At 40.2% G+C, this 13,289-nt stretch overlaps 1 long non-coding RNA gene across 8 annotated transcripts in view; it reads left to right on the top strand.

The window, feature by feature from the left end:
* Window positions 1–13,289, top strand: part of LOC123384777 — a 489,335-nt gene that overhangs the window by 446,895 nt on the left and 29,151 nt on the right. For all 8 annotated transcript variants that reach the window (XR_006596304.1, XR_006596307.1, XR_006596310.1 and 5 more), the window contains 2 exons: window positions 2,292–2,418; window positions 6,651–6,761. This is a non-coding gene — a long non-coding RNA (uncharacterized LOC123384777). The remainder of the gene's footprint in view (window positions 1–2,291; window positions 2,419–6,650; window positions 6,762–13,289) is intronic.

Raw genomic sequence — 13,289 nt, 5'->3', positions numbered from 1 at the left:
GTGATGGGCATTAGGGAAGGCACTGAGTGTTCTATGTAAGTGATGAATCACTAAATTCTATTCCTGAAACCATTAGTACCCTATATGTTAGCTAACTTGGATTTAAATTAAACAAACAAAAAACAAAAACCACTTTGTTGAGCATCTACTCTCTGCCGGGCACTGATAGGTGCTATTTAGATAGCAGCGGACAAGATAGAAATGGTTCTGAGTCTCATGGACATTACTGCCTAATGTGTGCTTTTGTGGGCAGCAGCTAAGTGAAAAAACATGTGCTACAAATCAACAGTTATTTATTCAAATTGCTAGCAGTAATGTGGCGTACCTCCAGTGATTTATCGTGCAGGAATCCCCCTTGCTGTGCATGTTCCTGCAAAGTCTCATTAAGACCTTTAAACTAAAAATATCTGATCCAGCTAAATTTTGGGAAAGGAAACTATTATTTGAGGAATTCATTTTCAGCAGCTGAGTGCCTCAGGAAGTTAGTAATGCCCTATGGAGCTTTATGCCTCTGGTCCTCTCATTTGAAACCAGCAGAGGTTGGAACAGTTCTTAGTTATTAACATCTAATGGCTGTTTTGTGACTTCTCAAGTGCGTTGGACTCCTCCTTCCAAGTCCCAGGGAATGGAAAGATACTTATTTGAATTTAATTAACTCAGAGGAGATTCAGCCTAAAGGATATCGATTGAATATACTTAGTACTGACTGTTCCTACATTTCCCCTACACCTTTATGATGGATTTGTTGGACTACTAATTTCCAGGAGTATGTGGAATAGAAACCCCACCTAGAAGTAAAGCCCAGGGTAGGAAGTGACTGTCACCACTGCTCTCCCTCGGTGCCTACATTATGTTCTCACCTCTGGCTGTATCCGTCTTACTGCATAACACCCCTTGCAGAAAGCCTCCTTGTGGTCCAGGGAAAAGCTCTGTAAAACACAGGTGAATGGCAACAAATGAGACTTCCAATCTTTTTTTTTTTTCCCCCGTTGGGGCAAACTCTCAGTCTATCTTTCTGTCCTAAATGTGTGCACAAAAATGTTACTTTGTTAATCTAAAAAAACAAAACAAAACAAAAAAACCCTTCCATTTTTTTAAGAGTCTCTGAAAACTTCCTTTCTGCCATCTAAATTCATAATGAGACTGAAGAGATGCTACGGGTAGACCCAATGTGATTTTGTAGATGCTGTGAAAACCTGTAAAAGTAATTCATTTTCATATTCATTCATTCTCAAATGTTCTCAAATATTTATTGCCGGCCTGCTGCATGTCAGGTATTGTGTTAGGTATTATAGGCCGAACCAAAAGCAAGAAAGATATAATTACTGCTCTTAGGGGGTTTACAGACTCAGATGTATATTTATTTACTCAGCTACTTAACTAGTATGTGTTGTTTAAGGGATCATGGAAAATTCCAAAAATGAAGAGGAAAGCACCCTAAGGAGTAAGAGCAGATTCCCCGGACTAGGAGAATAGCCGTAGGATCAGAAAAGGGGAGATGAGTCCTCGGAGGCAGTTTGGAGATAGAATCCACATGGGATGAATTCTGAGGGGTGGAGGAAGCGTAGGTATTGATGTGGGGGAGGAATTGAAATCTTTTCACAGCCTCTACCGAAGGTGACTGGGAGGATTGCTGGTGCCATTAAACCAGGTTGGAAGATGGAGGATGAGAAGCGGGTGGAAGGCAGGTTTCGGGGGAGAAAAGGGTGATAGTGGGAGAAGGAGGAGAGCATTGAGACTGGCTGAATTTGAGAGGATGCGCCCACCGTGTCCTTTTATGATAGGAAAAGATAGGCCTGTTTTAAAAAGCAGAGAGGGAAAGGTTAGGACCCGAGGTCCCCGGGGTGGGGAAAAACAACATATTTTGGAACAATGCAAACTCCCTCTGGGGTAAGGTTCCTTTTTAGAATGTAACAGACACCGCCTCCTCCCCCTCAGGAATTTGACGTAAGCAGTAGACCATAAAACGTATGACCCATAGCATAGGGAGTGATATGGCCGTAGACCACCCCTCATACAATAGAAATGAGCCAATCAAGAATGGGCGACTCAGCACCTAGAGCTATCAAGCTCAGAAGGGTAGAACCCAAGAAGAAACGAGGGGGAAGGGAAGGGAGGGCTGACCAGAACCGTGTAAAACAAAGACCTTTGCCTGTAGTCACGGGCATTCACTTTCAAGTGTCTCCTCTCTGCAAAGAGAGCTTGCGTATTATTCTTACTTTCTAATCTCAAACTGTAATAAACTTCTGCTTGCTGCTCATTTATTGTGTCCACCTCTTCATTCTTCAAAGCTGCAAGACAATGGATCCCAGGTATTGAGGTAAAAAATCCTGCAACATTTCTGCATTCCAGCAAGAGACTATGAGCTACTCTCATCTCAGGTAAGAATGGAACTGCTTCACCAGATGCATGTGTTAGGTATTATTTGTTTTTAATTCTATTTTTTTTTTAATTTTTTTTTTCAACGTTTATTTATTTTTGGGACAGAGAGAGACAGAGCATGAACGGGGGAGGGGCAGAGAGAGAGGGAGACACAGAATCGGAAACAGGCTCCAGGCTCTGAGCCGTCAGCCCAGAGCCCGACGCGGGGCTCGAACTCACGGACCGCGAGATCGTGACCTGGCTGACGTCGGACGCTTAACCGACTGCGCCACCCAGGCGCCCTTGTTTTTAATTCTAGATCTCGCTCCCAAAGGGTTTTTGGTAGCTTAAAAAGATCCACAGAATAAAGCAGGATAAAATGGAAATGAGGACGTCAGGGGTGTGACGGATATTTCTATGAAATTAATCCCCCTCACAAAATAAAAATCGTTAGTTTTTGCTGTTCATATACCTGGAGCTTCCTGGATCTCATCCTGTCCAAAGTTCGATTGCTTGACTTTTTCTTCAGTTCTGTGAGATAATCTAGATCTTTTTAAACTTTTGTCCCCTTCAAACAGCCAGAGAGGGTTTTCTACTGAAGAATCCTAACCTGATGTTTAAAATATTCCTCGGTGTTGCAAATCGCAGAATCTTGACTGTGTCACCAGCTGAGCTGAAGTAACATGAGGCACAATGAGAACTCTCTACTGGTCTGGAAAGCTGGAAATCCTGTGACATAGCAAAGTGGTTGTTTAAATTCCATGTCTTGTGCCTTGGCAATCAGTCCACATACTTCCTAGGCTGGAGATTCGTTACGTGGTAGAAAAATAACAGAGTTTGGCATGTGCTGACTAATTTTCAAAGATTCCATGAAAAGAGACAACCTTTACTTTAGTTACAACTTGATAATGTAAGAGCAAAAAAAAAAGTAAAAACATATTTTGTTTTATTTTGTCTATTAATGAGCCCTTTTCTGGCCTATGACTGGAAATTTGTGATAGCTAAGAGATTGGAGTCTTCGCAGATACAAAGCTAGGCTTGATGGGCTGAACTAGGTCAGTGTCCAAAAAGTAAGATAAGAAATCGAGTAGAGGGTAAGATAGGGCCTCAGGGAAGATAGACGCGGCAGGCCTACCCAAGCACCTCCTGGTCAAGGTCTTCATCATAAGAAGCCAAGGCTAAAATGAAGTCTGAGGGCAAAGGACAGGTCACTCTTGGCTCCTTCCCTGAGGCTTCTGCTGGAGGCAGATGAACTCAATACCAGCTAAAGTAGGACAGCCCCCGTGGAGAATCCTATTCAGGCCGTCTGAGCTATGCCAATAGAAGTAAATAAAGAAGATCCTCACAGAAAGAACTGGAAGACAGGTTGGTGAACCAAGAAGCTCATTCTGCTGGGAGCAATCCAGTTCTTACTTTCTGTGGACCCATTACCAACTCTGCTATTTTGGCGTCTTTTCAAAAGAAGAGGAGGGATTTGTTCCATTTTATGATTATTCTTTTACACCTCCACCGCTGCATACTGTGTGTATTGGGGATGGTTAAATATATCACCGAAGTATGTTTAAATATGTCATTTAACTATGGGTTGCTCCACCAGTAGAAGTTAATCTGGATTTGACCTAGAGACATTCGTGTCACTCAAAAATCCTGACCTTGGATCTGGAGGCAGATACTTGTCTAGAGGACAAGATTTTATGATCTCTTTCCTTGGGGAGGAATTGAGTGGATTTTAGATGAATATTTAATATGTGCATTAAGTTTGGTGTGGGTATTTTTAAAATTCATATTTGAATAGAAGAATCGACATGCAAATAGGAATGAGATGAGCAGTTATTGTGAACATCTGTTGTTTTTGCCTATTTTATCAGCCAGTTTAGGCTAAGAATTATTTGGTGTTCAACCTGGTATTCAGTGGCTTAGAACAACGAAGTCTTATTTTTTGCTCACGTTACATGCTCTTATGTATGCCCTCTGCCATCTTCGCTCCAAGACCCAAACTGATAGAGCTGCCCTTACCTGGAACACTTATCTGAAACAGTGGGATGAGAGAGCTCGGCAGAGCACGCCCACGTTCTTTTTTTTTTTTTTTAACGTTTTTATTTATTTTTGAGACAGAAAGAGACAGAGCATGAACAGGGGAGGGGCAGAGAGAAAGGGAGACACAGAATCTGAAACAGGCTCCAGGCTCTGAGCGGTCAGCACAGAGCCCGCCGCAGGGCTCGAACTCATGGACCATGAGATCATGACCTGAGCTGAAGTCGGACGCTTAACCGACCAAGCCACCCAGGCGCCCCACGCCCACGTTGTTAAAGCTTCCACTCAGAGATGACACGTGTTCCTACTGCTTACAGGTAGTTTACCACAGCAAGTCACAAGCCAATGCCGACAACAGTGGGGTTGGGACAGATCATCTTCTCAAGAGGGAAGGCATCATAAGGAAGGATTCTCAGTGTTCTTCCTTTTTCTTTTAATAGTCACCCCATTTTCTCTTGGAGAATAATCCCTAACCAACTCGCCACCAGTGTGGGCTTGGCAGAGTTGACCCAGATCCAGAAGGAGCATGAGAGCTTGGGATAGCTAACGAGGACTTTCCATTCCTTGGGCCAAAGCAAATCTAATGAAATTCAGTTCCTGGATGGAGAAATTCTTTTTGTGTTGGAGTTGCTAAGTAGATAGCCTGTAATCTTGGAGCTACAAGGAGTTATCTAAGTGGAGAGAGAATCTGCCTAAGAATGAAATCATCATAGGGGCAAACAAAACTGGGAGAGAGAATGGACACGCTGAGGCCTCATGTCAGAATATGACTTCATGTATCTATCCACACCATGGGAAAAGTTCCAAACCTGGAATTCCTAATTATGTTAAGTCTGTATTTTTTTTCCCTATGTAGTCAATTTAGGTTTCTGTTTCTTGTAACTTAAATATTACTCATAATAAAGGGCAGAAGTTAGTGCCTAACATATATATATGTTCCACGTAAATGGTTCTGTATACTTGGTTATGGGTATGGGCCACAGTTTTGGTTACAAGCTTCTTCGCTCTCAACTCAAAGAGAAGAATAGGATTATAATATACCATTGCTGTACCATATCTACTGTTACAAGAAATTGTCCCATGTGTGTTAAAAAAATGATCAAACATTGGTAACTTCCCAATTGCACCCAAGCCAGTGCAATTCACAGTGCTATATAATGAAAAAAAATTTTCCAGCAACCAACAGCTTTTCTGAGGGTAAATTTCTACACAGGACATTGATACGAAGTATGGTCCAAAGACCAGCAACATTGTCATCACTGGGAATTTGCTATAAATGTAGAATCATAGATCCCACTCAGACTTACTAAATCAGAATTCATACTTCTACAGTATCTCCAGATGATTTTTTGCACATTAAGATATGAGAGGTATCTATATGGGAAACTCCTCGTGATATGCTAAATATCTTCAAGAACACCCCTTGAATATACTTATTTTAAGATTGTACAACACTTCTCATTATAACTTAATGGCATAATGTCAAGTAATTCCAGGAGGGTTGAAAAAAATTGTAGGAGGGTGCCTTCGGAAGCAGTTTAGATTATATGATCCAGGTATATATTATTATTGTGTTTCCAAAAATCAAAACAACAGATATGATAACAACTAATGACCCTCCCTAATCTCTCCATACCACAATGAAAGGAATTCAAAAATTTAATTGATTCAGGTAAAATGTGGGTCTCCTTATGGCATGGTCCACTCCCTACTTCAAATCTGTTCCAATCTGAGCTATAGTTGATTTCATCTGATGGATTTCTCCACTTGCATTTAAATACAACTGGATATTCTGAGTCTTGTGGCTCACCGTGATTCCCAGGACAGCAGTAATGAGGTTAGCTGGTGACCCCATTCATCAGTCCGTCGTCCTTATCTGGGGAAATTTGTCCTGGACAGTTGGAGACTGACTCCTTCTTCGTGCTTCCCCAGACCAGGTTGCTGACCATGTCACAGCCCCGCTGGCCCTCCTCGTTTCCTCCACGACCACAAGATAAGAATTTGTATCTGCCAGGTTAAAGAGCTGTCTAGGCAGAGGACAGAGCCAATCTCACATAATGTTCAAATTCGGTCATCACTGGTATGGATTAGATTCTTATTTCAGTATAGAGAGAATGGTTTCACTGAGGAGGAAACTAATAAGAGAGGGGCAGTTGACTTTATTAAGGCTGAGTTCTCAATGCACAGTAGTCAGTGTTGTGAGCATCAGTGTGTCAGATTATACATTGCAAATGTTTTGCCTTCCCGTTAATCAGAGCATGGATTGTGCTGCTAACCTGTGTGGAGTAGCGTATGTGAGCACCGCTAACCTGCCTGCATATGGAGTTTCCAGGCACCAGGCACCAAACAGAGGTATAAAGCATCTGGTAAGAACATTTAAAAAAATAAGTAGATTTTTAAAATCTCTCTGCTTCAGCTCCTGGGATAAATTTGCAGTTGGGGAGATCTTTATATACAGACTTAAGCTTCTAATTAGTGAAGGTAACATTTGGGTATAGTTTATCCAGCATAAGTAAACATTCTGAGCTCTTTCATTTGAAACCAACAAAAATAGTATTTCTTCCTTTCTGTTGTTGCTTCTGACTTTATTTTTTTAGGGAATTAGCTTCAATATCTCTGCCATTTGAACAAAAGATGGCACTAGAGAAACTTATTTTTCTGAAATTAGAATCTATTTCTCTATTTGGTTGGAACTAAACAATGGAAAGAAAATTGATAGTGCAGATATATTTTTCTCACCGTTAATATGAATGAGTATGTTTGGACATGTACTTAGATCCTTCTACCAATACAACAATTGAAAATCAGAAGGACGAAATGCCAAGAACTCAGCAAGTATATGTGTCTCTTCCTATTCCCTCTGTATTCATGGATGTATGAGGTGATGTGGTGGTGTTGATTCAAAAGCTTTCCAGGAGCAACTGTGCATGAGCCTGGTGGCCAAAAATGGATCCTATCTGGGGTGATATTGAGGCAATATTTTAAAATTGTATGTAAAAATATCACTTTTATCTTTACTTCTATAACAAAGTAGAACTCTTCTGTGTGATTAGTTTTAACTGACATTAGTTCCAAACAAGTGTGTGTTCCTTGACTGAAGGATTGGTCTGAGAAAATTTTATGTCAATTCTTAACTAATTAGTGTAGCCATTTTGGTAAGATTGTTTGAAGAAACAAGACCTCATGACTATAAAAGAAGAGAGGAAATATACAAGATAGGAAGAGAAGCTTATGAGAAACACTTTATAAAAATACAGTAATACCTTGTTTTAGAAGTCCAATATACACTAAAAAAATCAAATATACACCGATTTTAATAGCATTTTTCCATAATTTTGGTCTTTCTTTTTCACTTTTTTTCCTAGGGAATACTGATAAATTAGTCTAAAAAAATAACTTGAGATGTCCAAAACTCAGTGTTCTGGGCATAACCTTAATTTTTTTTTAATATTTATTCATTTTTGAGAGACAAAGAGAGCACAAGCAGGGGAGGGGCAAAGAGAGAAGGAGACCCAGAAGCAGAAGCAGGCTCCAGGCTCTGAGCTGTCAGCGCAGAGCCAGATGCAGGGCTCAAACCGATGGACTACAAGATCATGGCCTGAGCTGAAGTGGGACATTTAACCAACTGAGCCTCCCAGGCACCCCCATGGGGCATACCCTTAAATATAAAGAAATGATTATTTTGTTGGGACGAACAATTAAAAGAAACAAACATACACCATTAATTATTCAGAAAAATTTTCCTGCTTATCCCCTATTAAGTAATGCTGTTCTAAAAAACAAAGGATACTAATCGTTTGTGTGTGTGTATTATTGAGCACTTACTATGTGCCATACCCCTGCCACACGTATTTCTTCCATTGCCTCAGTTAAATTTTATACCAGCCTCCAGGAATTACTTTTCCTTTGAAGGCAGAGGGTCTTGGGAGAACGGTCCCACTGGGCAGGCAACCGTGACAGTATTCAGTGACTTTCCAGGTGGGGAAAGTAAACAAAGATTTTCAAAGCAACAGATTAAGAAAGTAAAATACAGGGGCTCCTGGGTGGCTCAGTTGGTTAAGCGTCCCGACTTCGGCTCAGGTTATGATCTCACTGTGCGTGAGTTCGAGCCCCGCGTCGGTCTCTGTGCTGACAGCTCAGGGCCTGGAGCCCGCTTCGAATCCTGTGTCTCCCTCTCTCTCTGCTCCTTCCCTGCTCATGCTCTCTCTCTCTCTCTCTCTCTCTCTCTCTCTCTCTCTCAAAAATAAATAAACTTTAAAAATTAAAAAAACAAAGCAAGTGAAATGCAGAGTTTCCAAGTAGGGCAGTAGAGATGGGAGTGGAAGACTCCCTGACACTGAAGCCTGTACATCCACCAAGAACTTTTAGTTTCTTGAAAGCAACGGATTGTGTGTATTTACCTTTACTAGTTCATTCTAGGACGGTACCTGTAAGTGTTAATAAATCCTGTGAATTTTGTCTTTTAATCATATTTCCTTACTATTCCCTCTGCTCCTTTCAAACCCCGGTTCTGATACATTAGGTCGTTCCCTCATGTGGACAATTGCAATAAACTGAAGTAGTTTGCCTGTCTCTTGGTTGTGTTTTTTTTTCTTCTGCTTTTCTCATGTTGTTTTATTTATTTATTTATTTTTATTTTAGTTTTTATTTTTTTAATTTACATCCACATTAGTTAGCATATAGTGCAACAATGAGTTCAGGAGTAGATTGCTTAGTGCCTCTTACCCATTTAGCCCATCCCCCCTCCCACACCCCTTCTTGTTTGTTCTCTGTTTGTTCTCCATATTTATGAGTCTCTTCTGTCTTGTCCCCCTCCCTGTTTTTATATTATTTTTGTTTCCCTTCCCTTATGTTCATCTGTTTTGTCTCTTAAAGTCCTCATATGAGTGAAGTCATATGATTTTTGTCTTTCTCTGACTAATTTCACTTAGCATAATACCCTCCAGTTCCATCTACATAGTTGCAAATGGCAAGATTTCATTCTTTTTGATTGCCGAGTAATACTCATATATATATATATATATATATATATATATATAGAGAGAGAGAGAGAGAGAGAGAGAGAGAGAGAGAGAGAGAGAGAGAGAGAGAGAGGAGATATACATCTTCTTTATCCATTTATCCATCGATGGACATTTGGGCTCTTTCCATACTTTGGCTATTGTTGATAGTGCTGCTATAAACATGGGGGTGCATGTGTCTCTTCAAAACAGCACACCTGTGTCCCTTGGATAAATGCCTAGCAGTGCAATTGCTAGGTCATAGGGTAGTTCTATTTTTAGTTTTTTGAGGAACCTCCATATACTGTTTTCCAGAGTGGCTGCACCAGCTTGCATTCCCAACCTGTCTCTTGTTTTTTAACTGCAATCAGTCTTCCATAGGATTCATGCCCTCTCTACTTGTCCAATACCTACTCAGATTACCCCTCACACTTACAGTGGGCTCATGAAGCTGCTTAGTGTTCTCTGAACATGAAGACAATACAAATTCTATGACAATATTCCTCCATGACAATACCCCTTTTTCTCTGCTGGAATGACCTTGTCTACCTGGGAGGGGGCAAAAAAAAATACCTCTGACTTATCCTGCAAGACTCATTTCAAAGTTTTCTCTATGGGATTCTTTTGAATCTACCCAGAATTGGCAGGTCTCTTCTCTTTGCTTGCATTGGGTCTTGTATAAACACTGTTACAGTAGGTATTACCCTGTGTTGCAATGATGTGGCCTATGCCTGTTTCCTCTAGTAAACTGGAAGTTCTTGGAGTCGGAGGCATCTTATTTGCCACAACATCCTTAGAACACATGCACTTGGACTAAATAAATGCTATTTAATGAATTTTTGTTGATCAAGTGGTTAGATAATGCTATGCTTGAGCAATGAGACACTAACAAGTGCCGAAAGGACATTGTTTTCCTTATTAGAGTTTATAATCTCTGACAGAGAAACTTACCTGTCCACACAGCATGAAGTCGCAGAACTCCGACTCTCCCAGAATGCTGGGAATAGGAGTGTGACACTGTAAGCAGTGCTTACACTACCTAGAAACCCACACAGATCACCACCACATTGTCTAAAATCGACATCCAACCTCGAGCAAGAATATTGCTCCATGGAATGGTATGGTTAGGTCAAGAGAACAGAATTCACTTGGGAAAAAAATCTAAAAAATAATATCTTGAGAAGTTACAGTGCTTCTCTCTAAGATGTAATTGATTCAGAAGGATATTTCTTACTATTGGCAAGGTGAATAATTTTAGAATTAACAGATCAAGTTTGGCAAACCATTTGGACCCCTTGATTCCAACTTCCTATTTCTGGCAGGATGCTGATCCCATTTCAACTTGGACCCTTCCATAGTGATGGGAATCTCATTGGTTTGGAGGCAACTATTTAATTTTGCATTACTCATGTTAGTTTGAAATCTGTCTTTTTATAATTTCTTCCATTGACTTGTTGGGGTTTTTCTTGAAGCTACATTTAATTGTTTTTCCATAGGAAAGCTACATGTATTTGAACACAGCTGTCATTTTTCCCAAAGCTTCCTTTCTCCAGGATTAGAAAAACTGCATTTCATGTGGTAATTTCCTATGTGATATTAATTTAAAGCCTTTTAGCTCTATTTGGTTATATTCCAATGGACAAATTGCAGTGCATTGCTCAAATATGGAATTCAGCACTGCAGACATAACCTATACACTGCAGCCTATAAGGAAACATCATTCCTCACTTTATGTGTATAATATACAAATTTATTGTAATCAAATATTGTATTAGATTCAGTGAATAAGAGGATCAAAATATTGTTTGCCAAGAATTGTTCTTGGGGCTGTGAGAAAGGTGAGTAAACAGAGTCTTTGCTTCAAGAAGCCCACACCGTAACAAAAACTAACAGTACCCTCTTAATATATTCTAATATCTATAATTGAGGTATAAGCAAAGTATGATCACCAAGTGAACTCATATATTGGGCTTTTAGACAATTGAATATCTCTGTGTTTTTGTCAGATGACTTGATATTTGTCAAGATCACCCTAATTCACACTTGTGCTGCTAATTTTTTAAAATCTAAATGTCAGACTCTATGCATATCTTCCCTAATTGTATCTTGTTGATTTTGTTCCAATTCCAGCCTGTCCAGGTCTTTTAAATCTTTATTCTGTCATCAGGCACATTAGTTTCCCTTTCTAAGCTTTGTGTCACCTCTAAGTCTGATAGAAACAGAGAAATTGGCTGCTCTTTACATGAACACAATGGTTTGTGTTCTATTTTCCCAGCAGAAATATGTGTTTGGGAATTTGGTTAATGGGAAGTGGTAAGGCGTATATTTAGAAAAGGCAGTTTATTCACCCTGGACAAATATAGACATTTGGAATTCTACCCGCGATGACTCATAGAAAGCACAGAGGCTTCTCATCCTCTGACTGTTGCACGGTGTTAGCTGTTGGCATATGGTGAAGTCAGGGCCTGAGAAACAAAGGATGGCAACGGTTGATTGCTTTTCACACCAATTTCTGACTGTATTGCAAGTTAAATGGCCACCTCAATTCCAGCCATCTTAGGGTAGTGCATGATGTGCTTACAATAATCAAACTTTTTTAGGGGTGTCTGGGTGGCTCAGTAGGTTGAGTGCCTGACTTCAGTTCAGGTCATGATCTTACAGTTTGTGAGTTCAAGCCCCGCATCGGGCTCTGAGCTGACAGCTCAGATCCTGGAGCCTGCCTTGGATTCTGTGTTTCCCTCTGCCTCTTCCCCTCCCCAACTTGTTCTCTCTCTCTCCCTCCCCCCCCCAAAAAATAAATAAATAAACAAACAGACAAACAAACATTTTTAAAAAAATCAAACTTTCTTTACATCTCCATTTGAATGACATCTTGCTAGGGAGTCCTCTTAACATCTCTGCTTCTGCATTCCTTGTCCCTTGCCCTGCTGCATTGTTTCCCATGGCTCTTGTCACCATCTGGCACATGCCATATGTCTTACTTGTTTATTGTAGGGTCCACTTCATCCCCCCTGCCCACATGCACTGGACTATAAATTCCTTACTACAGTGTCCTCACTGCTCTGAACAGTTCCTGGCATTACTACATGCTCTCTTGGCATGTGCTCAATGTTTGTTGAATAAATGAATGGCTATGGTGGTAAATTGTTCTTGTATTTGTCTGGCAAAGGATTTTAAAAAATAATGACTGATAGAAGCATGACAGGGTCGTGTTTACTTGATCCTTGAAAAGATCATATTAATTATACAAAGGATTTTGAGCTTCTCTACATAAAAGAACTTCATATGTACTTTCAGTATACGATGGTGTTCCTTAGTGATGTATACAAAAGGGTTTGTGAAATAGTAATAATAGATACCCTTTCACCAAATTACCACGTAATAAGCTAACTGCTTAACATTTATTTTGTCATTAAGTATCACAATATTCTCATAGAGTAGATTTTATTGCGCATTTTGTTTATGTGGAAATGGAGAGCAAAGAACCTTAGCCACTTATCAATGACCCACCGCCACTCAAGGTTCCAGAGCCCCAAACAGTGTCTGTTAAAGCTACTCCCTCCTTGCAACATTTAGTCGCAAGTAATAAGCAAAGAAACAAATGTCTCTTCCTTTTATGAAACTTCTAGTACAGTTGATACAGCAGATCAGAGGTCTGCAGTGAGTATAGCTGTATACTCAGGTTGGCTGTGCTTAGGAAGGTGACCACCAAAATGACATCTGGATATTTTCCACTCCCAGCTTTTCTTGCAAATCAAATTTGCCAAGAAAATCAGGTAAAGTAATGCTTTTGAAGCTGTCAGCATTCTTTACATCTGAAACAAGTTATGTGTTTTCTATCACATTCATCACCCCCTCAACAAAGATTTTATAATCCAAATGGGAGAGCTATGG

Source organism: Felis catus, chromosome B1 (assembly GCF_018350175.1).
Source record: "Felis catus isolate Fca126 chromosome B1, F.catus_Fca126_mat1.0, whole genome shotgun sequence".
NCBI lineage: Eukaryota > Metazoa > Chordata > Mammalia > Carnivora > Felidae > Felis > Felis catus.
This window is presented reverse-complemented; position numbering and strand designations above follow the sequence as displayed.